Here is a 26,989-nt window from a genome sequence, read left to right on the forward strand (position 1 = left end):
GGTGCATATACTAACTAGTATCACTGGTGTATGAAAAAGTGATCCAGAGACTATAATGTAGCGGCCATTCGGATCAGAAATAACATCTGCTGCGGTAAAATGAACTTTTATATGAAAAAGAATTGCCACTCCTTGATTTGCTATGAAATTGGAGTGGAATATTTGACCGACCCATGATCTTCGTAATCTAAGCTGACCCTATTATTAAATGTGTCTCCTGTAAAAATGATTTCAGATTTGAGTTTTTTAAGGTGAGCAAAAATTCTAGCTCTTTAACAGGGCCATTTAGCCCCTTAACATTCCAACTGACAGATCTGGCAGTGTCCTCCCTTTTATTACTCCAATTAACATTACTTTACTCTGGGTTTTTTATTATATTCCATTTGTGAAAGGTAGAGGTAGTGTGTATCCCAAAAAAACTCTGGACACCCTGAGAAAAACCCCCAAAAAAACAAAAGAGAACAAAAAAAAAACAAAAGAACAAATTTAACACGTTCCATTCCTAGGCTAGCCGCAGGATTCCCTTATCTTGTCCCCGAGAGACATTTCCTATATTTCTCCTATTTTGAGAGAAAACACCCAACTTATTCAAATCCTATATTAAATTGAGTGTATAATTTTCCACAAGAAGTACAAACCAACTGCATAAAAGCTTACATCTGAGCCACAGATGAGTAAAGATGAGTAGTCGCTCATTAACAATGAGTGTGAATAGCAGTGCCAATATCTTCATCGGGACATGAGAAGTGTGTGCTCAGTACCTGCTCAGTGCTCACACAGTTCAGCTCTTACATTGTCTTATCTAAATTAGCCTGCAACACGCCGCTCATAGAAGGCCCTCGCTTCTTCAGGGGTGTCGAAGTAGAATGATTCTCCATCGAAGGTGACGCGCAGACGTGCCGGGTATAACAGTCCGATGCGGATGCCTTTTTTGTACAGCTCCTGCTTTATGCCATTAAAAGTAGCTCTCTTTTTGGCCAGGTTAGCACTCATGTCTTGGTACACTCTCAAAGTCACATTGCAGTGTAGGGCTGCAACTAACGATTATTTTAATAATCGATTAATCTGTCGATTATTTTTTCGATTAATCGATGAATCAGATAGAAAAAAATAAATAAGAAAATTGGAATTGCCGCATCTTTATTAAAAAACGGAACATTACTTCAAATTCACAGTGCAGACTGAAGTGTAAAAACACCAGGTTATTGCTCCAACGTCCCGGAACTATTAAAAGTAATATTAAATAATAAAAAGATTAAAAAAACATAACTGGGATAGCACAAAAAAAACATACAATGTATGATATACTTTTATAGTATATAAGGGATGTCCATGGTTAACCGGTCAAACCTATTGATACCATTTTCGAGACTCCTTGAAATTAACTTTTAATATTGCTTTAATTGCTGATAAGATGATGATAGTTCAAGATAGGACATTAAACAGGTCATAATTCTCTCTTTACTATCTATTTTATATTACTGGGAAAACAAGTTTTCACCAAAATCTCTTATTATTTATTTTCTGCTGCATTTGAACGCATCAATCATATTACTGAGCCGACCTGAACACATCACATTTGACACTGTGACCATTGGTTAGGTTTTTTTTTAAGCTAACTAGCTCTATATCCTGCCGATTTTATGCATTACTATTTTTAACTGACGGGACTTTCTACACCGTCCGGTTGTGTGATTACTACCGCTGCTTTGAATGACTTGATGCACGCGGTGCCGACTCCGAGCCCGTCTGCACAACGTCTGCAGCAGCAGCAGCTGACAGAGTTTCGGTTGGACTAGACGGATACTGAGTTGAAGGAGTTTTTTTTTAACCCAAAGACAGTGAAGGTACAACACTTTTATGTAGGCCTACAGTCCAGTTTTAAGATTTGACCAAAATACAAGCTGTGGTCGCTCACACTGCTCGCTGTGGGCGTGCATGAACCGTGAACCAACCTGTTGGCGGCTGGCTGTAAACAGTGCTGCGCCTATGAGTAACTTATTAATCGCGCGACACAACGAATCGACGACCAAATTCGTTGCCAACACATTTAGTAATCGATTTTTATCGATTTTATCGATTCGTTGTTGCAGCCCTATTGCAGTGTTTCAGTTCGTGTTTCATTGCCCACCTTAATGTTTTTCCTTGTCAGAGAAGTTATGGAAGCACACAATGAAAGGACTCGGCTTTGGGGATCCTCGTTCCGGTAGCGGGCCGGTGCGGTGCGCACAGTTGATGGGCGGGGGTGACGTGAATATCTCCCCAAGAGCCTCCATCAGAAAGTCGGCTATGAACTGCTTCGGCTCCTTGCCAGTCTCGCTGCCCTCCGGTATATTCACAATGCGGAGATTAGATCGGCGCAATCTATTTTCCAGGTCTTCTACTCGGTCTAGGAGGTGTTTGTTTGGGACTCCAGGGATTTTACCGTTGCTTCGGTCGAAGTGATCCTTTCAAAGTTTTCTCCCACTCTCGTTTCGGTTTCAGTGAGGCGTTTATTAAATGAGTTCACATCCCCTCGCAGCGCGTCAACAGAGGCTTTCAATGACTGTGACGTGGTTTGTATTAGCTTCGCCATATCCTCCTTCATACTGGCTCGTTGGTTTTCAAGCATGGCTGAGAGTTGTTGAACCGTAGCAGGCTCGTTAACTTCGGTAATAGCAGGTTGAGTGTGTCTGTAGCGGAGCCTGCGCTCGTCGTCATGTTGGCTAGCTGTTCAGGTTGCGAATTAGCACGAGTTATGTAAGCTTGAATTCCTTGTTGTTTGCAGCGTTTTGATGGCATATCTTATTTATTCCATTTCCAATGCGCATTCAGCGGCTTGTTGTGAGGCAAAAAGTGAAACAACAGGACCGTATTGAAGGTAAATAATGCAAATTAGTCGGGAGCCTCTTCTCGCGCGTCTGTTCACTACATCGTCTAACCGGAAGTCCCACAATCGCGTTTCTAGTAGGGTTGCCGCGGTGTGGACATATTCACACCGAGTAATACGCTTGTGTCAACACCGGTATTACCGGTATAAACTGTATTAACTTTGAAACTATAGGTCAACCGCCAACTTCTCCGTCAACTCTCCTCTCACACTCGGTGACAGCGGCTGGCAGCGCGCCAATTCTCTGCGTTTTATAACGTTCTATATATAATAGTATAATATAATTGTATATATCATTTGTTTACCGGCGTTGCTATGGTTACCGGTCTTGTAAGGAAGCCCGTCAATTCTCGACACGCCAATTCTCCCGCACAGAGCAGAACTCTGGCCTATTCTACACATTTTAATTTTCTTAATCATAATTCTATTATTCGTTTTTACTGAATTAGTTTTTATTACAAAGAAAACAAAAAAAATTAACTCTGAGTTGCCGGTGTGCAACACCGAGTAATCGGTGTTGGCCTCAACACCGGTAATACCGTATACCGCGGCAACCCAATTTTTTAGTAGTGTTGTCAGTCACGATACTGGATTTTCTAACTTCGACACTATACCTGGAAAAATATCGATATTCTATTCCATTTTCGATATCTGGGGAAACGTTTTTTTCAGGAAAGAACATACCCAAAGTAAATAGAGTATATCTCCACAACTGCAAGGGCGATAATGTCATCTTTGTGCCAAAAGAAAGATTGTTGTGCAAGTGAAATATTCAATGGGGATAATACTTGGTTAAAGTGAATAAAGCCATGGAACACAGCATAAGTGGAAGATAATATTTCCACCTGAAATAATTATCAGTTGGTCGTTATCAGTTGGGAGCGCTGTCTTACTATGAGACACAAATAAAGATATCTTACAATCTTGACACTTAAAGTTCATGGCAAATATAATCGAATGCACCAAGGCAAACACTCGCAAATAAATATATGGCCACTAGATTGCGCTGAAGATTATGTTTTCTGATTGAAGGCAATTTACCTATTTCCTAAGAAACCTTCTCTTATTCATTGATTGAAAACACCATGTTTAGTTGCAAAATTTGGCCCAGACACTGGATAATCTGTTTATGGTGGTTTTATTCGATCAGAATCAACTTTGTGGACAAAAATCACAAAGGTAATACCTCATTTTGGTTGTTAAAAGAAAAGGGGACGTTTCTTCTTAAAGTGCGTATTGGAAGTTAATGTTTTTAAAAATATTTATACATAACATTCTCTGAAAATTGCTCTTTGAAATTAAAATGCAGGATTTTATCAGTTTAAAAAAGTATATCGGCAAAAATCGAGTTTTAAAGTGACTATTTTGAGCAAGGCTTCAAAAACCGTTGTTTTTTTATGTGATACGTCAAACGCGTCATATTACGTAGGAATTGGTAGACGCGGTCGCTGTTGCTGCCTCAGCTCTATGCGTAGTTGTGAGTAGTTACCGCGGTGAGGGGTCTTGTATTCCCCCCCCCCTGTGGTTTTTGGGTTTTTCTAATCGACGAGATGAGGTTTTGTATCTGTGGGGGTTGTTCCAACTCCGACCTCCTGTCCGTCCATCTCCGATTTCACAGTTTCCCCGATCGGAGAAAGGATGGAGCAGGCTTTCGAGCCTGCAAACCCTCACGTTAGTTGTACTCACTCGTTCTCCAGTAGGGGTATACACACGACCTCTTTGACGCCAGGGTTGTTGGCCTTTTCACTGGAGCAGCGCTGAAGGTCCCAGGTGGCCAGGCCCGGACCGGCGACCGGCCCGGCCCGGCCGTCCTGCGGGCCCGGTGCCACGCGGGGCCGCAGGGACACCATCTGCGTGGGTCCTCCCGGCGGGAGGTCGAGGTCGTCGCCGGAGGCTGAACGAGGTTGGGCTCGGATGGGACCGACCCGTGTAGGTCAGCCCGCCGTTGGTATTGGTGGACGGAGTTTGAGCGCTCCACAAAACCTGGAAACGGATCTTGTCCAGTAGGGAGCAGTTTATGTGATCGACCCGAACCAGGTCCTCGATGCTCTTGAACGGACCGTGTTGGGTCCGATGTATGAATGTAAGCATTTCATACATCCGACAATGTTCCGGGCGATTTTCTCCGTGATGCCGCGGATGCTCATGAGCTGCGTCGGGGTGGCGGTGTTGATGTTCATGCCGCTGCAGGACGACATATGCTCCGGGTCTCTCCGCAGGGAGGACGGGGAGTGCTGCGACGAACTGGTCCTACTCGACACGCAGATCTCCACTTTAATAATCTCCAGTTTGGTGGCGCCTATCCCACTCACCAGCGCTAGGTCCTCCACCTTCTTGAAGCCCCCGATGCAGTCCCGGTACTCCACGATGCTCCGCGCCACGGGGCGGTTGACACCGGGCAGGGTCATGAGCTCTTCCTCCTTGGCCGTGTTGATTTTCAGCCGCTCCTGGTTCACCATAATTCTCCTGACACCACAACTCTATCCCTCCTATTGCCATGGTGTCTCCCCTTTTAGGTGGTTGCTGTTCTCCCTCACGGCTAGCTGGCTCAAAATTGTATGGAAGTGGTCCGAAACTTATCCATTGTTGTTATGTTGCCTATGTAGTCTATGATGATTAGAACGTCCGTCTACCAATTCCTACGTCACGCTCGAAAACGAGCGTTTGAGATGCGGAAGTAAAATTGTATCACAAAAACGTAGGGGTGCAACGGATCAAAAAACTCACGGTTCGGATCGTTCCTCGGATCAGTCCCGGATCGGATCATTTTTCGGATCAGCAAAAAAAAAAAAAATAGCGTTTGTGATTGCTTTAGCCCGGTCGGATTGTGGAGGAAGGGGCTGCTTAAATGCCACGGTGATGAGCGGTTGTTGAGCCGCTTTCGGTTTCACTCCTGTCAGTGAAACACCGGGGTGATGTCGCTAAATGCGTGGCCATGCTCGATGTGTTTTCTTTATGTTAGCAATCGCTATGTCAGCTACGTGTTACGTCTGTGGTAACCTAGGCGACAGGTTTGTGTGGCAGCGCGAGTATATGGAAACAGACGTAGCACTGGAGGCAGCAGTTATCGTTACAGTAGTCACCGAAGTCTAGCCTACTTTTATTTTCCATGCCCACTGTTCTTCATGTTGTACGCTGAGGACAATAAATCACAACGAGCCATAGGACTTTTGCTTATTGAAAAGGGAACTGTTGCAGACTTTTACCCAGAGCGTGTTAAGTAGCTCTGTCCCTGGAACTAGCAGGATTGGTTACGGCTGTGTGGACTGAACATGCGCACAATTTTTTTTTTTCATAAATCAATCCGCGGTCATGCGGTGCCGAACCGAAATACATGATCCGAACGGATCACGGATCAATGTGATCCGTTGCATCCCTACAAAAACGGCTCAAGATGCCACTTGTAGTGTCGATTTATTAATAAAAACTAAATAATCGTGTATTCGAATTTTTTTCCTATATGATTCTTCACTGCAGTATCTAACTTCCAATACGCACTTTAAGTTGTTATTTGCGAGTTTTAGTCACAGAATGATATGGTTTGGAGTAAGTGGAGGCTCAGCTTTCATGTAATATATAGGTAGTTTGTGAGGGTCCAATTTCGTGAAAAAGATTGCTATTGCTGTGCATGTGCACAGTTATGAAACCCAAAACCTTTTGCATATGTTCCTTGATAATTTGCCTCAATCCAAAGTACTTCCAAACTGCACTCCTCCATCACTACCCATTTTCTTTCTACCTAAGGCGTTCGCGGAGGCGCTGCACTGAGATGCTAGCTGTGTTGGCTAACCTTTAGCTAACGCCTTCGAATCACTGCCAGAGACCGCACTGCGAGTGAGTGACAGAAGGTGGGGCATATTAGTCAGTTAACTCGCTTTCCGAGAGAAGAGAAGACAATCTCTTCAAAATAGAAGTATCAATTGCAAATACTTCTATTTGTGTGATTTTGCGGAACAAAAGGTTGTTCTGCAGTTTCTAAAAACATTTGAATAAATAGCCTTATATTAACATCCACCCAAAAACCAGAAAATCTCAACTTGCCCAAACATTTTTTTTTTAATTGCCCCGGGCAATTGTGTGTGTGTGTGTGTGTGTGGTAGGGGTGCAACGGATCACAAAACTCACGGTTCGGATCGTGTCACAGTTTTTGAGTCACGGGTCGGATCATTTTCGGATCAACAACAAAGATGACGAGACAATTGTGACTTTAAATAAAATCTTCAACTGTGTAAACAAAATAAAGTAATAATCCTGCTTCCTTTAAGCATGGTCAATATTTTAAAAAATTGCAATCTGAGGTATTATTCCTTCTCTTTTTAACATGGATAATAAATAATCCCTAACCCTGGATTTATAATTCAGGATGTCTGCATTGCCTTGGGAGAGTGTAGACTCTAAACTCTCCCAAGGCAATGCAGACATCCTGAATTATAAATCCAGGGTTAGGGATTATTTATTATCCATGTTAAAAAGAGGAAGGAATAATACCTCAGATTGCAATTTTTTAAAATATTGACCATGCTTAAAGGAAGCAGGATTATTACTTTATTTTGTTTACACAGTTGAAGATTTTATTTAAAGTCACAATTGTCTCGTCATCTTTGTTGTTGATCCGAAAATGATCCGACCCGTGACTCAAAAACTGTGACACGATCCGAACCGTGAGTTTTGTGATCCGTTGCACCCCTACCACACACACACACACACACACAATTGCCCGGGGCAATTAAAAAAAAAATGTTTGGGCAAGTTGAGATTTTCTGGTTTTTGGGTGGATGTTAATATAAAGGCTATTTATTCAAATGTTTTTAGAAACTGCAGAACAACCTTTTGTTCCGCAAAATCACACAAAATAGAAGTATTTGCAATTGATACTTCTATTTTGAAGAGATTGTCTTCTCTTCTCTCGGAAAGCGAGTTAACTGACTAATATAGCCCCACCTTCTGTCACTCACTCGCAGTGCGGTCTCTGGCAGTGATTCGAAGGCGTTAGCTAAAGGTTAGCCAACACAGCTAGCATCTCAAGTGCAGCGCCTCCGCGAACGCCTTAGGTAGAAAGAAAATGGAGTAGTGATGGAGGAGTGCAGTTTGGAAGTACTTTGGATTGAGGCAAATTATCAAGGAAAGTCATATGCAAGAACAAGGTTTTGGGTTTCATAACTGTGCACATGCACAGCAATAGCAATCTTTTTCACGAAATTGGACCCTCACAAACTACCTATATATTACATGAAAGCTGAGCCTCCACTTACTCCAAACCATATCATTCTGTGACTAAAACTCGCAAATAACAACTTAAAGTGCGTATTGGAAGTTAGATACTGCAGTGAAGAATCATATAGGAAAAAAATTCGAATACACGATTATTTAGTTTTTATTAATAAATCGACACTACAAGTGGCATCTTGAGCCGTTTTTGTAGGGATGCAACGGATCATCATTGATCCGTGATCCGTTCGGATCATGTATTTCGGTTCGGCACACGCATGATCCGCGGATTGATTTATGAAAAAAAAAAAATTGTGCGCATGTTCAGTCCACACACAGCCGTAACCAATCCTGCTAGTTCCAGGGACAGAGCTACTTAACACGCTCTGGGTAAAAGTCTGCAACAGTTCCCTTTTCAATAAGCAAAAAGTCCTATGGCTCGTTGTGATTTATTGTCCTCAGCGTACAACATGAAGAACAGTGGGCATGGAAAATAAAAGTAGGCTAGACTTCGGTGACTACTGTAACGATAACTGCTGCCTCCAGTGCTACGTCTGTTTCCATATACTCGCGCTGCCACACAAACCTGTCGCCTAGGTTACCACACAGACGTAACACGTAGCTGACATAGCGATTGCTAACATAAAGAAAAACACATCGAGCATGGCCACGCATTTAGCGACATCACCCCGGTGTTTCACTGACAGGAGTGAAACCGAAAGCGGCTCAACAACCGCTCATCACCGTGGCATTTAAGCAGCCCCTTCCTCCACAATCCGACCGGGCTAAAGCAATCACAAACGCTATTTTTTTTTTTTTGCTGATCCGAAAAATGATCCGATCCGTGACTGATCCGAGGAACGATCCGAACCGTGAGTTTTTTGATCCGTTGCACCCCTACGTTTTTGTGATACAATTTTACTTCCGCATCTCAAACGCTCGTTTTCGAGCGTGACGTAGGAATTGGTAGACGGACGTTCTAATCATCATAGACTACATAGGCAACATAACAACAATGGATAACAGTTTCGGACCACTTCCATACAATTTTGAGCCAGCTAGCCGTGAGGGAGAACAGCAACCACCTAAAAGGGGGAGACACCATGGCAATAGGAGGGAGATAGAGTTGTGGTGTCAGGAGAATTATGGTGAACCAGGAGCGGCTGAAAATCAACACGGCCAAGGAGGAAGAGCTCATGACCCTGCCCGGTGTCAACCGCCCCGTGGCGCGGAGCATCGTGGAGTACCGGGACTGCATCGGGGGCTTCAAGAAGGTGGAGGACCTAGCGCTGGTGAGTGGGATAGGCGCCACCAAACTGGAGATTATTAAAGTGGAGATCTGCGTGTCGAGTAGGACCAGTTCGTCGCAGCACTCCCCGTCCTCCCTGCGGAGAGACCCGGAGCATATGTCGTCCTGCAGCGGCATGAACATCAACACCGCCACCCCGACGCAGCTCATGAGCATCCGCGGCATCACGGAGAAAATCGCCCGGAACATTGTCGGATGTATGAAATGCTTACATTCATACATCGGACCCAACACGGTCCGTTCAAGAGCATCGAGGACCTGGTTCGGGTCGATCACATAAACTGCTCCCTACTGGACAAGATCCGTTTCCAGGTGTTTGTGGAGCGCTCAAGAACTCCGTCCACCAATACCAACGGCGGGCTGACCTACACGGGTCGGTCCCATCCGAGCCCAACCTCGTTCAGCCTCCGGAGCGACGACCTCGACCTCCCGCCGGGAGGACCCACGCAGATGGTGTCCCTGCGGCCCCGCGTGGCACCGGGCCCGCAGGACGGCCGGGCCGGGCCGGTCGCCGGTCCGGGCCTGGCCACCTGGGACCTTCAGCGCTGCTCCAGTGAAAAGGCCAACAACCCTGGCGTCAAAGAGGTCGTGTGTATACCCCTACTGGAGAACGAGTGAGTACAACTAACGTGAGGGTTTGCAGGCTCGAAAGCCTGCTCCATCCTTTCTCCGATCGGGGAAACTGTGAAATCGGAGATGGACGGACAGGAGGTCGGAGTTGGAACAACCCCCACAGATACAAAACCTCATCTCGTCGATTAGAAAAACCCAAAAACCACAGGGGGGGGGGGAATACAAGACCCCTCACCGCGGTAACTACTCACAACTACGCATAGAGCTGAGGCAGCAACAGCGACCGCGTCTACCAATTCCTACGTAATATGACGCGTTTGACGTATCACATAAAAAAACAACGGTTTTTGAAGCCTTGCTCAAAATAGTCACTTTAAAACTCGATTTTTTGCCGATATACTTTTTTAAACTGATAAAATCCTGCATTTTAATTTCAAAGAGCAATTTTCAGAGAATGTTATGTATAAATATTTTTAAAAACATTAACTTCCAATACGCACTTTAAGAAGAAACGTCCCCTTTTCTTTTAACAACCAAAAATGAAGTATTACCTTTGTGATTTTTGTCCACAAAGTTGATTCTGATCGAATAAAACCACCATAAACAGATTATCCAGTGTCTGGGCCAAATTTTGCAACTAAACATGGTGTTTTCAATCAATGAATAAGAGAAGGTTTCTTAGGAAATAGGTAAATTGCCTTCAATCAGAAAACATAATCTTCAGCGCAATCTAGTGGCCATATATTTATTTGCGAGTGTTTGCCTTGGTGCATTCGATTATATTTGCCATGAACTTTAAGTGTCAAGATTGTAAGATATCTTTATTTGTGTCTCATAGTAAGACAGCGCTCCCAACTGATAACGACCAACTGATAATTATTTCAGGTGGAAATATTATCTTCCACTTATGCTGTGTTCCATGGCTTTATTCACTTTAACCAAGTATTATCCCCATTGAATATTTCACTTGCACAACAATCTTTCTTTTGGCACAAAGATGACATTATCGCCCTTGCAGTTGTGGAGATATACTCTATTTACTTTGGGTATGTTCTTTCCTGAAAAAAACGTTTCCCCAGATATCGAAAATGGAATAGAATATCGATATTTTTCCAGGTATAGTGTCGAAGTTAGAAAATCCAGTATCGTGACTGACAACACTACTAAAAAATTGGGTTGCCGCGGTATACGGTATTACCGGTGTTGAGGCCAACACCGATTACTCGGTGTTGCACACCGGCAACTCAGAGTTAATTTTTTTTGTTTTCTTTGTAATAAAAAACTAATTCAGTAAAAACGAATAATAGAATTATGATTAAGAAAATTAAAATGTGTAGAATAGGCCAGAGTTCTGCTCTGTGCGGGAGAATTGGCGTGTCGAGAATTGACGGGCTTCCTTACAAGACCGGTAACCATAGCAACGCCGGTAAACAAATGATATATACAATTATATTATACTATTATATATAGAACGTTATAAAACGCAGAGAATTGGCGCGCTGCCAGCCGCTGTCACCGAGTGTGAGAGGAGAGTTGACGGAGAAGTTGGCGGTTGACCTATAGTTTCAAAGTTAATACAGTTTATACCGGTAATACCGGTGTTGACACAAGCGTATTACTCGGTGTGAATATGTCCACACCGCGGCAACCCTACTAGAAACGCGATTGTGGGACTTCCGGGTTAGACGATGTAGTGAACAGACGCGCGAGAAGAGGCTCCCGACTAATTTGCATTATTTACCTTCAATACGGTCCTGTTGTTTCACTTTTTGCCTCACAACAAGCCGCTGAATGCGCATTGGAAATGGAATAAATAAGATATGCCATCAAAACGCTGCAAACAACAAGGAATTCAAGCTTACATAACTCGTGCTAATTCGCAACCTGAACAGCTAGCCAACATGACGACGAGCGCAGGCTCCGCTACAGACACACTCAACCTGCTATTACCGAAGTTAACGAGCCTGCTACGGTTCAACAACTCTCAGCCATGCTTGAAAACCAACGAGCCAGTATGAAGGAGGATATGGCGAAGCTAATACAAACCACGTCACAGTCATTGAAAGCCTCTGTTGACGCGCTGCGAGGGGATGTGAACTCATTTAATAAACGCCTCACTGAAACCGAAACGAGAGTGGGAGAAAACTTTGAAAGGATCACTTCGACCGAAGCAACGGTAAAATCCCTGGAGTCCCAAAACAAACACCTCCTAGACCGAGTAGAAGACCTGGAAAATAGATTGCGCCGATCTAATCTCCGCATTGTGAATATACCGGAGGGCAGCGAGACTGGCAAGGAGCCGAAGCAGTACATAGCCGACTTTCTGATGGAGGCTCTTGGGGAGATATTCACGTCACCCCCGCCCATCAACTGTGCGCACCGCACCGGCCCGCTACCGGAACGAGGATCCCCAAAGCCGAGTCCTTTCATTGTGTGCTTCCATAACTTCTCTGACAAGGAAAAAACATTAAGGTGGGCAATGAAACACGAACTGAAACACTGCAATAGGGCTGCAACAACGAATCGATAAAATCGATAAAAATCGATTACTAAATGTGTTGGCAACGAATTTGGTCGTCGATTCGTTGTGTCGCGCGATTAATAAGTTACTCATAGGCGCAGCACTGTTTACAGCCAGCCGCCAACAGGTTGGTTCACGGTTCATGCACGCCCACAGCGAGCAGTGTGAGCGACCACAGCTTGTATTTTGGTCAAATCTTAAAACTGGACTGTAGGCCTACATAAAAGTGTTGTACCTTCACTGTCTTTGGGTTAAAAAAAAACTCCTTCAACTCAGTATCCGTCTAGTCCAACCGAAAACTCTGTCAGCTGCTGCTGCTGCAGACGTTGTGCAGACGGGCTCGGAGTCGGCACCGCGTGCATCAAGTCATTCAAAGCAGCGGTAGTAATCACACAACCGGACGGTGTAGAAAGTCCCGTCAGTTAAAAATAGTAATGCATAAAATCGGCAGGATATAGAGCTAGTTAGCTTAAAAAAAAAACCTAACCAATGGTCACAGTGTCAAATGTGATGTGTTCAGGTCGGCTCAGTAATATGATTGATGCGTTCAAATGCAGCAGAAAATAAATAATAAGAGATTTTGGTGAAAACTTGTTTTCCCAGTAATATAAAATAGATAGTAAAGAGAGAATTATGACCTGTTTAATGTCCTATCTTGAACTATCATCATCTTATCAGCAATTAAAGCAATATTAAAAGTTATATTTCAAGGAGTCTCGAAAATGGTATCAATAGGTTTGACCGGTTAACCATGGACATCCCTTATATACATATAAAAGTATATCATACATTGTATGTTTTTTTTTGTGCTATCCCAGTTATGTTTTTTTAATCTTTTTATTATTTAATATTACTTTTAATAGTTCCGGGACGTTGGAGCAATAACCTGGTGTTTTTACACTTCAGTCTGCACTGTGAATTTGAAGTAATGTTCCGTTTTTTAATAAAGATGCGGCAATTCCAATTTTCTTATTTATTTTTTTCTATCTGATTCATCGATTAATCGAAAAAATAATCGACAGATTAATCGATTATTAAAATAATCGTTAGTTGCAGCCCTACACTGCAATGTGACTTTGAGAGTGTACCAAGACATGAGTGCTAACCTGGCCAAAAAGAGAGCTACTTTTAATGGCATAAAGCAGGAGCTGTACAAAAAAGGCATCCGCATCGGACTGTTATACCCGGCACGTCTGCGCGTCACCTTCGATGGAGAATCATTCTACTTCGACACCCCTGAAGAAGCGAGGGCCTTCTATGAGCGGCGTGTTGCAGGCTAATTTAGATAAGACAATGTAAGAGCTGAACTGTGTGAGCACTGAGCAGGTACTGAGCACACACTTCTCATGTCCCGATGAAGATATTGGCACTGCTATTCACACTCATTGTTAATGAGGCGACTACTCATCTTTACTCATCTGTGGCTCAGATGTAAGCTTTTATGCAGTTGGTTTGTACTTCTTGTGGAAAATTATACACTCAATTTAATATAGGATTTGAATAAGTTGGGTGTTTTCTCTCAAAATAGGAGAAATATAGGAAATGTCTCTCGGGGGACAAGATAAGGGAATCCTGCGGCTAGCCTAGGAATGGAACGTGTTAAATTTGTTCTTTTGTTTTGTTTTTGTTCTCTTTTGTTTTTTTGGGGGTTTTTCTCAGGGTGTCCAGAGTTTTTTGGGATACACACTACCTCTACCTTTCACAAATGGAATATAATAAAAAACCCAGAGTAAAGTAATGTTAATTGGAGTAATAAAAGGAGGAGACACTGCCAGATCTGTCAGTTGGAATGTTAAGGGGCTAAATGGCCCTGTTAAAAGAGCTAGAATTTTTGCTCACCTTAAAAAACTCAAATCTGAAATCATTTTTTACAGGAGACACATTTAATAATAGGGGATCAGCTTAGATTACGAAGATCATGGGTCGGTCAAATATTCCACTCCAATTTCAATAGCAAATCAAGGGGAGTGGCAATTCTTTTTCATATAAAAGTTCATTTTACCGCAGCAGATGTTATTTCTGATCCGAATGGCCGCTACATTATAGTCTCTGGATCACTTTTTCATACACCAGTGATACTAGTTAATGTATATGCACCCAATTGGGATGATGAAGATTTTATAAGAAAATTATATCCAATATTCCTTCTCTAAATTCTTGTCACTTGATATTTGGAGGTGATTTAAATTGTCTAATAAACCCCAATCTAGATAGATCCAACCCTGCTTCAATATCTCCGTTAAAAATGGCTAAGGCCTTATCAGCCTTTATGGATCAGGTTGGATGCATTGATCCACAAGAAAACGTTTTCTTTCTATTCACATGTACACCATTCATACTCCCGTATAGATTATTTTTTTATAGATAAAACTCTTCTCCCATCAGTGGCCAATACAGAATATTCTGCAATTGTGGAATCAGACCATGCGCCATTAATCCTAGATCTGTCATTTAATCTCTTGCAGAAACCCCGCCCTCTGTGGAGGCTCAACTCTCTCCTGCTAGGTGATAAAAGCTTTTGTGATTTGATAAATAAGGTTATTGATGAGTTTCTCATAAACAACCAGAAAGACAATGTAAGCCCTTCTCTTCTCTGGGAGACTCTCAAAGCCGTCATCAGGGGAGAAATTATAGCTTTTTCTTCCTCACAAAATAAGGTACGCAGAGAGAAACAAGACAAACTTTTAAAATCAATAAGAGAGTTAGACTCAATGAGCAATGAGTCTCCCAACCAAAATCAATGGATTTACAAAATGCCAAATAAAACACCTCAGAAACTGTATTTCACTACCAAAATAAAAAAAAGAAGATAAGGATGTCTGCATTGCCTTGGGAGAGTGTAGACTCTAAACTCTCCCCAGGCAATGCAGACATCCCGAATTGTAAATCCAGGGTTAGGGATTACTTACTATCCTATCCATGTTAAAAAGAAGAAGGAATAATGCCTCAGATTGTACATTTTTTAAATATTGACCATGCTTAAAGGAAGCAGGATTATTACCAAATGTTTCACTTTATTTTGTTTTTACACAGTTGAAGATTCTATTTAAAGTCACATTTGTCTTGTTATCTTTATTGTTGTTGTTGTTGATCCGAAAATGATCCGACCCGTGACTCAAAAACCGTGACCCGATTTGTGATCCGTTGCACCCCTATTGTTTAGGGTCTTGGAGAACTTTTGTTTTGGTCACCAATTTGTGTCATGGGTTAAACTTTTATATTCTTCTCCCAAAGCTTCAGTCATTACAAATAGATTAAATTCAGAATATTTTAACGAGGTACCCGCCAAGGCTGCTTTTTAAGCCCGTTACTTTTTGCGATTGAACCATTGTCAATTGTTCTTAAAACCTCACCAAACATTAGTGGTATTCTTAGATGGGGCACTAAGCATAAAGCTTCTCTTTATGCTGACGATTTATTGGTTTATATTTCTGACCCAGCTAAGTCTGCCCAGGCATTAATAGAAATTCTTAGACAATTTGGGCCATGTTCCGGATATAAATTGAATTTTGCAAAAAGTGAATGTTTCCCTTTAAACAATTTGGCTACTGAAACCCCAGAAATGCAACTGCCATTTCATAAATGTAATTCTGAATTTAAATACCTGGGTATTTATATCTCTCGGAAATATGAACATTTGTATCATAGGAATTTTTCTCCATTATTGATTAAGATTAAGGAAGACTTTGACAGATGGAAAACTATATATTTCTCACTAGCAGGCAGGGTTGACGCTATTAAGATGAACATTCTACCACGCTTTTTGTATTTGTTCCAATGTCTGCCACTCTTCTTGCCTAAACTTTTTTACTACTTTAGATAAGCTCATTACAGGCTTTTTGTGGGGCAATAAACTACCGAGGATAAATAAAGTGATGTTGCAAAGACATCGCACTCAAGGAGGTCTCTCTCTTCGAAATTTTAGATTTTACTACTGGGCTGCAAATATACAGAAAATAATGTGCTGGATTAAATTCCCTCAAATTAACTGGTGTCTAATTGAAGCTAATTCGTGCCCCTCTTGCTCCCTTGTGTCGTTGGTGACCTCTAGTCTCCCCCTTTCCCCAAGACAATACTCATCCAGCCCTATAGTAAATACAACATTGAAAATCTTATCCCAGTTCCGCAAAAGATTTAACCTCTCAGCTGCGTCTAGTCTAACTCCTATTCATAAGTCACCTCTTTCTTCCCTCTAGACTGGATCATGCATTCAATTTATGGCTTAAAAACTGCATTATTAACATTGGTCAATTATATATAGGTGGGGTTTTTGGAAGCTCCGGAGATGTATTTGTGAAATATAATATCCCTCGAAACCATCTGTTCCGTTATTTCCAGGTACGGCAATTTGCCAAATCTCTAAACCCTAGTTTTCCTAACTTACCCCAGGAATCATTATATGAAACAATCTTGGATTCACCACCAAAGCTTAAAGGTTGTATATCCAGAATATATCAGATTATTAACTCAGCTGCTGAGACTAATATTGTCAAGATTAAGGGAGATTGGGAAAAAGAGTAAGGGAGTGAGTTTATCAGAATCATTTTGGAATCAAGCTTTAATCAGAGTGAATAAGAGTTCATCATGCTCACGCTTAAGCATAATACAGTTTAAGGTACTGCATCGCTTACACTACTGTAATTCCAAACTCTCAAAGATTTACCCAAATGTACAAGATAGCTGCAATCGATGTCATAATTCACCTGCAGATCTTACGCACATGTTTTGGTCCTGCCCACAATTGGTAGACTACTGGAATGGCATATTTAAATTCCTTTCCGATTCCTTGAACCTTAACCTTCAACCCAATGCCTCTATGTGTATATTTGGTACAGACTCTAATAGGGATGGGCCGATAGTCGATTCTATCGACTATCGACGATAGATGGATTCCATCGTCGATCGTCTCAAGTAGCCGATAAAAAGGCGATAATTATATTTTAATAATTTTTATTTCTTTTTTTTTTTTTTTTATTATTCTTTTTTTTAAAGCGCTGTGGTAGCTATTTTTTCAACTTAAAAAGCCCCGCAAATTGTAATTGAAATGAACTGGCACCGGTGGAAAACATACTATGTAGCGCTGACCTGCCGTATTCACTCACTGCTGCGAGAGGAGAGGGGAGGGGCTCGAAACCTACCGGTCTGCTCGCACGGCGAAATGACATCACACCCCGCTGCACCATTTCCGGGTCACAGCTGTGGTACATGAGCTGTGTTCGAAATCGTTCCCTATTCACTCACTCACTATTCCCTATAGCAGTGGTTTTCAAACTGTGGGGCGCCAGAGTTCTTCAGGGGGGGCGCGACGTGAGAAAAAAATAAACCCGAAGAAAACCCTGAAAGACGATGATTCAAATCATCAGTCGTACTTCAACTGTAGAAGTAACATAACCAGTGTTTCCCCTACCATTGTTCAGGCCTGGCGGCCCGCCAGGCCAACGAGCGCCCCCGCCAGGCCAACAACCGGCCAAAAAAATGAAAAAGAGAAAAAAAAAAAAAAAAAAAAAAAAAAATAATAATAATAATTTATTATTTTTTTTTTATTATTATTATTAGCCATAATATCATAACCATCCAAGCTCACCACCAGCTATCTCAATCTGTATTGGTGCTTTATGCTCCTGTACATGAAATTAGTTTACATTAAATCAACTTTGTTTTTATAAAAACACTGTTCAGTGTTTCCCACACATTGACGAGACTATGGCCATGATAAAAAAAAATGTTATCATTGACTTTTTCCTCATTGCCCAGACGAAGTTTGAAGACATACAACCCCCCCCCCCCCCCCCCCCCCCGTCAACAATCGCTTCCTCCCCCCCCGTCAACAATCGCTCTCTCGCCCCCCCCCGTCAACAATCGCTCCCCCCCCCCCCCCCCCCCCCCCGGTCAACAATTGCTCCACCCCCCCCCCCCGGTCAACAATCGCTCCATACCTCTCCCCCCCCCCCCCGTCCAACAAATACCAACAAATACTCTAGCATCCCGTGAAATATTTATAACAAATCACACTATCAGCTCTTACCACCGGGCCTAAAAAAAATTCTAGGGGAAACACTGATAACTAAATAAATGTTCAACCGTTTATCTTCGTGCAAACCATTTAACAAATCTACACACTTGTATCTTCAATAATATCGAAACAGAATTTCGATATCATTTAAAATGTCTTCAGAATCACAGTTTTAGTTTCATACTGCTTCGTTTTCAGCTGTTTTCATTGAAGACCTCAGCCCATTCTGATACACCTACTTCTAGACATCGTAACTCATTCCTTTTTCAACCATTTACCATCGTTCAAACCATTAAACAAATCTAAACACTTGTATCTTCAATACTATCTAAACGGAATTTTGATAGCATTTATACTTTTTTCAGAATCACAGTTTTAGTTTCAAACCGGCGTCGTTTTCAGTTGGTTATAATAATTGAGGTCACCATAGCAACGCCGGTAAACAAACCCCGCCGAATAGTCGAATCTCTGGACTGAAAAGGCAGATCTGATTCGACTCAGAAAATTCAGAGTCTGGGACCCTGAATGAATCTGTAAACTGGCAGTTTACACTGATTAAGATGTTCAAATGTGTTTAAAAAAGGTTAAGCTAAAACATGCTTAGATAAAGTTGTTACATTTTGTTGTTTAAAAACGCAAAAAGATGTAATGTTTCAGAAATATGTTTAAAAAATATGTTAAAAAATTTGTTTCAAATGTTTCAAAAATATGTTCCAAAAATTATGATCGGAGATGTTTGAAATGTGTAAAATAATTAAAATAGCTTTCAAAACACAGGTATTTAGAAAAAAAAATTGGGGGGGGGGGGGGGGGCTCAGCTGAATTTTTTTCTCTGGGGGGGGGCTCACTCTCTCACACTTTGAAAACCCCTGCCCTATAGTGTTCATGATATAGTGCACTACATAGGGAACGTACAAACGAGAATTCGGACACTACGCTGAACATTTCTAAACGTCATTTGCGTCAGTAAATGCGCCGGGTATTTGTGTGACGCAGACAGATGCGCCCAGATTGTGTAAACAAACCGGGCACTCTAGAGGAAAGCTGGAGGTTGTATTGATGTTGAATGTTACATTTCCTTGAACAAGGTTTTTCTTATTAATTTTGAATGTTTAATTTTCTTGTTAAATCCCAAATAAATTGTTGATATTTCTAAACGAAAGCCGGAGACTCCATCATTAAATGTAGTCGTTTTCGCCGCTTGCGGTTATTGAGCTTCTTCTTCTCCTCCGGAAAAACACGACTGCATTGCATTGTGGTATATGGGAGTAACACGTAGGGAACATCACATTTTGGGTATTTTAAGTGCACTATATAGGGCATGAAATTAACCAGTGAGAATTCGAACAACACTACAAAATAGCGAGCACCCTATATAGTGCACTATATCCGTGATAGGGAACGATTTCGAACACAGCTACGAGCTGTGTGTCATCAGCGTGTGTCATCATGACAGCGCCGCCGGCGCCAACGCATCGAAACTTAAATCAGCGGAGGCTCACGGCTCAAGCTGGTCGTAGGGGAAGACCATCGTATTTGTTTTTACGAAAAAAATCAAAAAATAAAAACGCGATTTTTTTCAAAGTGATAAATTATTATAAATAATTAATATTAATAAATAATTATTAAGATGACCCCCCGATAGTATCGACTATCGGCGATCGCTAGTGGGCGCTATCGGACGATGGAAACTTGTAGACGATTGCCCAACCCTAGACTCTATTTCCCAACCCGAGCCAAACTTAAACAATAAACATAAAAATGCTATTGCTTTCTCAACCCTCCTAGCGCGTAGGTTTTCGCTTCGGGGTCAACCTGACAAATTTGGTTCTACTTGGGGCCCAATTATACAACACTTCGACAAATTGAAAAGTCTCTCCGCAGACTTGTAGCTTAGGACCTTTCCCATCCAGCCTTCCTTTAATTTACTATAATAATATACTAATACTATAATAACCGTTATTATTTCTTATTTATTTTATTTTGACTTTATTCTTAAGTTATCTTTTATTATTATTTATTAACTGACATGCCCTCCTGTACTCTATTGTTGTTTTTTTTGCTTTGTTTGTGCTCTGTACTTGGGTCACTGTTTGTCGTCTGGGGTTGTGTGTATGTTCACCATTGATGGGGGTGGGGGGGAGGGAGGTTTTGGGGTGTAAAAAAAACAAAAATTTCATTCATTTGTATTCTGCAAGTGTTAAATGCACATTGTGTGATAGACATTGTATTGTTATACTTTTTCATTCAGAATAAAAAACACTAAGCTAGAAACGCGATTGTGATTATTCAGTTAGAGCTTGAATGGCATATTTAAATTCCTTTCCGATTCCTTGAACCTAAACCTTCAACCCAATGCCTCTATGTATATTTCAAGTCAAGTCAAGTTTATTTATATAGCACATTTTAAAACAACAGTAGTTGACCAAAGTGCTGTACACAAATACAATGTAAAAAACAAAACAAAGAACAAGAAGGCTTAAAATTGCATATTAGCAACCACAATGAATAAGATAAAATAAAATCTTAATCTGTATTAAAAGCCAATGTAAAAAAGTGAGTCTTTAGTTGCGTTTTGAACTGGTCTATAGACTGGGCAGATCTCAGACTCAGGGGGAGACTGTTCCAAAGATTAGGAGCGGCCACAGCGAAGGCTCTGTCGCCTTTTGTTTTTTGTCTGCACCTAGGTACATCCAGCAGCACCTGCTGAGCTGACCGAATTTCTCTAGATGGACCATGGATGCAGACCAGCTCTGACAAATATTTAGGTGCCAGCCCATGTAGAGATTTAAAAGTAAACAACGGGATTTTGAATTTAATTCTAAAAACCACAGGAAGCCAGTGGAGAGAGGCCAGGACAGGGGTAATGTGGTCATATCGCCTTTTTTCAGTGAGGAGACGTGCAGCAGCATTTTGGACCAGTTGCAGGCGACGGAGCAGACATTGGTCCACACCAAAATATAGAGAATTACAGTAGTCTAAACTAGAGATGCACCGATTGCAAAATTCTTGGCCAATACCGATTTCCGGTTTTTAAGGAGGTCTGACCTGCCAAAACCGGTTTTTCCGATACCGATTTTCTAAGAAATAATTATAATCATATAATAGACACCATATTTGTTGGCTTGAGTACCCTTCTCCCAGACAACATTTTGCTTATATAACTGCAATTAAAACCACAACTAGTGGTAGGCTATATGCTATCATAACTCCCCTTTTCAAGAATAAATCATCACAAATAAAGGTACGGCCACACCAACCGCGTTACTCGCTTCAGGGGCGTCCAAACTCTGCATTTTTGCATAGGGAACCATTGGTATAGGCGCGTAGACGCGTTACATGCGTTGAAGCGTCGTGAAAAGGCCTCTACATACCTCCGGATACGGACAGTTTTGTCCGGTCCCGGAGGTGTTTCGTCCTATCTATCCATCCATCCATCCATCCATCCATCCATATATATGTATCCATATATATATATATATATATGTATCCATATATATATATATATATATATATATATATATATATATATATATATATATATATATATATATATATATATATATATATATATATATATTGTATTTGTATATACTTATATTATACTATATACCTGACATTTTTATTTTATAGTTTATTGTTATTGTTCCCACGAAACACCTCCGGGACCGGACGAAACTGTCCGTATCCGGAGGTATGTAGAGGCCTTTAGGGGCGTTTAGGCGCGTCAGACGCACGTAATTACGCACGTAAACGCAGTAACGCGCCCAACGCACCAACGTCCGGAGTTCAGAAATGTGAACTTTCAACGCTCCAACGCGTGGCGTTTAGCCGCGATAGCCAATCAGCGTGGAGCTTGACCCGACGTCACTGGCAGAGAGTAGTGAGCTTGGACAGAAGCATACGGCCGACATCTTTCTTTATTCTGGGTGGAAATAGTAACATAGTTACGCTATTAAATGCGTTTATGGAAACATTTTTAGCGAGAAATGTGCATTTTACTTTCATAATGTTCGCTCGGTGAATGTGAAGGATGTTTGGTTTGATAGTTATGACTAGGGGTGCAACGGATCATCATTGATCCGTGATCCGTTCGGATCATCTATTTCGGTTCGGCACACGCATGATCCGCGGATTGATTTATGAAAAAAAAAAAAATTTGCGCATGTTCAGTCCACACACAGCCGTAACCATTCCTGCTAGTTCCAGGGACAGAGCTACTTAACACGCTCTGGGTAAAAGTCTGCAACAGTTCCCTTTTCAATAAGCAAACAGTCCTATGGCTCGTTGTGATTTATTGTCCTCAGCGTACAACATGAAGAACAGTGGGCATGGAAAATAAAAGTAGGCTAGACTTCGGTGACTACTGTAACGATAACTGCTGCCTCCAGTGCTACGTCCGTTTCCATATACTCGCGCTGCCACACAAACCGGTCGCCTAGGTTACCACACAGACGTAACACGTAGCTGACATAGCGATTGCTAACATAAAGAAAAACACATCGAGCATGGCCACGCATTTACAGCGACATCACCCCGGTGTTTCACTGACAGGAGTGAAACCGAAAGCGGCTCAACAACCGCTCATCACCGCGGCATTTAAGCAGCCCCTTCTTCCACAATCAGACCGGGCTAAAGCAATCACAAACGCTATTTTTTTTTTTTTTTTTGCTGATCTGAAAAATGATCCGATCCGTGACTCTGATCCGCGGATCGATCCGAACCGTGAGTTTTTTGATCCGTTGCACCCCTAGTTATGACGAAGAGGGAACGCTCCGTTCACTTGCATGGACATGGACTCATCTAGCTGCGTTGGCGCGTTGGAAGCGTTGAACCACCACACAATGGCGTTGATCCCCCACGGCTTATTTTTGACTTGCAAGCATTACAAACACTGTGTTTTGGGTCGTCCTGGCACACAGTGAAATAAGTCCAAATCAGCGACATGTTTTCTTCCCGAGTCTTGCTAGTTTTGGCGCCTTGAGCTGCTACGCACCGCGCATGCTGGTGAGTTTGATCGGCCGAAAACCGGAAATTACGACAGTGACCGGCAGGTCACCGATTGTGGCCGATTGGATATAAAACCGGCTTTTTTAATCGGCGGCCGATTAATCGGTGCATCTCTAGTCTAAACTAGGGCTGTCACTTTTTCCAAAAATGAAATTCGAACGAATTTCGAATGTCCATAATTAATTCGAATACATTCGACCCCCCCCCCCCCATAGAACTATTAAAAAAATATATATATAGAAACACGACAACGACTGTTCGTCGTGTTTCTTTTTATTTCTTGTGGAAATCACGTATACCAACTGAATTCATAACAGCACAGGATAAAAACACATCTTTGATAACACATTTGTAAACACGGGGGAAGCTCCGACACACAAGTGCGGCTGTCTTTTACGCATTAACAATAACTGCTCGGAGCGCGATATCCGGAGCGCATGTCGTCCATGGCACACACAGCCTATATAAACGAACAATCTGTGAGGCCGACCTCCAACACGGCATGCTGCTCTTTTTATTCCTTAAGGAAAGAAAATTACAAGTAGTCTCGCAGCTCTCCGTTACCGCTGCAGCTGCTTCTGTCAGCCGTGCTGTATAAGTCCCCAAACAGGCTGCCCATCGCGCCCAGCGCAGCAGCAGACTTTTCTCCCTGTCGTGTGCGATCAGTGTCGGTCTCCGTTTCAATGAGCTCGTGTGAGAGGCTTTCAGTCACGAGATGTTTCTGTGCAGGGGAAAGGTGGACTAACCGGGAGAAGCGGGGATCCAGGAGGGCCGCTTTATTGAGGAAAAGCCACTCGCCGCTCTCTTCTTTATAGCGCATTTTTACAGTTCGAATGGAGAATTACACTTCGAATTCGAACTTTTCACCCCACCTTCGAACAAAAAGTGACAGCCCTAGTCTAAACGGGACATTATGAACAGGTGAATGACTCTTTCAAATTCCTTTGGTGGGAGATACGGCTTCACTTTCGCTAGGAGTCGCAGCTGGAAGAAGCTTGTCTTCACGACTGAGCTTATTTGCTTGTTAAATTTAAAACCATTGTCGAAAATAACTCAGAGGTTTCTGACAGAAGGGCGGTTGTAGGAGGCAAGGGGACCAAGAACACCGTCGATGCCATCCAGCAGTTCGGATTTGCCAAAAACAATTATTTCGGTTTTATTATTGTTTAGTGATAGGAAGTTAAGTTCCAACCAGGTTTTCACATCTTTCAGACAGTTTGACAACGTATTTGTTGAGTCTTTGTTTGATTTTAACGGCAGGTAGATTTGTAGGACATCTGCGAAGCAGTGGAACGAAATGTTGTGTTTTTAAAAAATGGAACCTAGGTGAAGCAGATATAACGCAAAAAGAATTGGAGATAAAATAGAGCCTTGGGGTACCCCACAGACTAGTGGGGCTGCAGCTGAGGAGTACTGGCCTAGATGAACAGAGAAGGTTCTCTTTGACAGATATGACTTGAACCATTTTAGGACATTTCCAGTAATACCAACACAGAGTTCCAGGCGGGATAAAATAATCTGGTGGTCGACTGTGTCAAAGGCAGCAGTCAAGTCTAAAAGCACGAGCGCAGCAGAGCTCCCCGAGTCAACAGTTAAAAGAAGATCATTAAAGATTTTTAAAAGTGCATTTTCTGTGCTGTGCCGTGATTTAAAACCAGACTGAAACTTTTCTGTTATTTCATTAAGATCCAGGTATAGCTGCAGTTGTTCTAAAACCACTTTTTCTAACACTTTAGAGAGGAAGGGAAGCTTAGAGATAGGCCTAAAGCTGGAGAACAGAGGGGTCGAGGTTGTGTTTTTTGATAATGGGCTGGACTATAGCATGTTTAAAAACAGATGGAACACAGCCTGAGGCAAGGCAGGTGTTTATTAACGTTAAAATGTATGGGCCAACAGTGTTAGACACGTCTTTCAATAATCTGGCAGGAATACTGTCTAGGGCAGACGTTCTCAATCTGTGGTACGCGTACCACTGGTGGTACGCGAGCGCCCTCTAGTGGTACGCGGAGTATGAAAGATTTTTTGAAGTTTGAAGTTGAAGCAACCGTTACATTTTTTTTTTGCATGTACCCATCATATGCAATGATCTTAAACCTGCATTGACTAACTGCTGTGACGACGAGTAGGGGAAGCAACAATTTAGCAAAATCGTCCTGTGACGAGACGTTGAAGTCTGCCTTCAGAGGCCAGACATTTCTGGACTTTTGGATGCAGCGACGCAGCGAATATCCGGCGCTTTCAGACAAGGCTGTGCGCTTTCTCATTCCACTCGCGACCAGGCTTCTCTTGGTCGCAAATGGTCGCAAATAAGAGCGATGACTACTGTCATGTCATCGCTCTTAATTTATCCCAAAAAACGCAGCTGATCGGACGCATCACACGATTCGGAGGCATGCATCACATTTAAGGATTTTAAAAACTGATTCTTATTCATTTTTTTTCAGAAATGCATTCAGAAGAGAAGGGAGACTAGCGTTGCTCACGGGTTGGAATGAAAGGGAGAAAAGGGGACAGAGTTGCCTGCGGAAGCGATGTCTGAGATGCAGAGACTGCTTCACGCTACCATTGTCAGTTTCGTACGGTGTGGAATGAGAGCTTGTGAAGGCACTATTGCGCAAGTACGCCTGCGTGCTTGCGCAATAGCATACTGCCCGAGAAGGCAGTATGGCTGTCAAATCTGTCCCTGGGAAAAGTAACGTTGCTTGCGCCGAATTGAAAAAGGAAACCGCTATAATGAAATAGCGGTAATATTTCCACATTAATTGATAAAATAACAGGGGATGGGAAGAGGGGATGGCTGTTTCAGATGTAATTTTCAATGTGTGCCTGAGTACATTCTCCTTCAAACCTAAACATAGTTTATATTCTGACCTTATGGCACTTACTGCAGTGTTTTTTAATACTGAATACGTTGTTTTTCTATGATACGCTTGTTCTTACTCATGATAGTTTGATTACAGTGTTTTCGCAGTGCACATGATTTCTCTCTTTGCTGTGCATGATTGCTTATAACAGGATTGTTTGACTCCAGTATTTAAATATTCATGTTCAATTCTTTGAATGTTTTGATGCAGTACAATTTACCTCACATGATTGGTTGACTGCAGTTGTTAAAATTAATATTCAGTGCTGTGAATGCTTTAATGCAGTATACTTGTTAATAACCTCACTAGATTGACTGGTATGTTATATGCCAGATGATATCCCCATTTGCTGGGTAGCATTTTTGAAGCAGTTGTTCAATTGTTAGTATTATCCCGTTGCAAGTGTTTAAATACAATACATGAGTTATAGACAGTTGGTTGCTTCAGTCAAGTAAAGTTATGTGAATAATAAATCGTATTATTAATATTAATGCCTTCTGTGTAAACTATGTAGTTATAGGCCTACGCACTTTATTTTAATTCCAGTGGTACTTGGAGAGCCAAATCATTTCAAAGGTGGTACTCATGGTAAAAAGTTTGAGAACCACTGGTCTAGCGGATA

The 26,989-nt window shown here is 42.0% G+C and overlaps 1 protein-coding gene and 2 pseudogenes across 5 annotated transcripts in view; 1 reads left to right on the forward strand and 2 right to left on the reverse strand.

Moving 5' to 3' along the window:
• The window catches only part of rabgap1l (RAB GTPase activating protein 1-like), a 193,174-nt gene that overhangs the window by 146,010 nt on the left and 20,175 nt on the right, over positions 1–26,989 (reverse strand). The gene's annotated exons all lie outside the window — the stretch shown is intronic.
• On the reverse strand, positions 4,552–5,328 carry LOC130392750 (endonuclease/exonuclease/phosphatase family domain-containing protein 1-like; annotated as a pseudogene).
• Positions 8,999–10,004, forward strand: LOC130392751 (endonuclease/exonuclease/phosphatase family domain-containing protein 1-like; annotated as a pseudogene).

Source organism: Gadus chalcogrammus, chromosome 12 (genome assembly GCF_026213295.1).
Source record: "Gadus chalcogrammus isolate NIFS_2021 chromosome 12, NIFS_Gcha_1.0, whole genome shotgun sequence".
Classification (NCBI taxonomy): Eukaryota; Metazoa; Chordata; class Actinopteri; order Gadiformes; family Gadidae; genus Gadus; species Gadus chalcogrammus.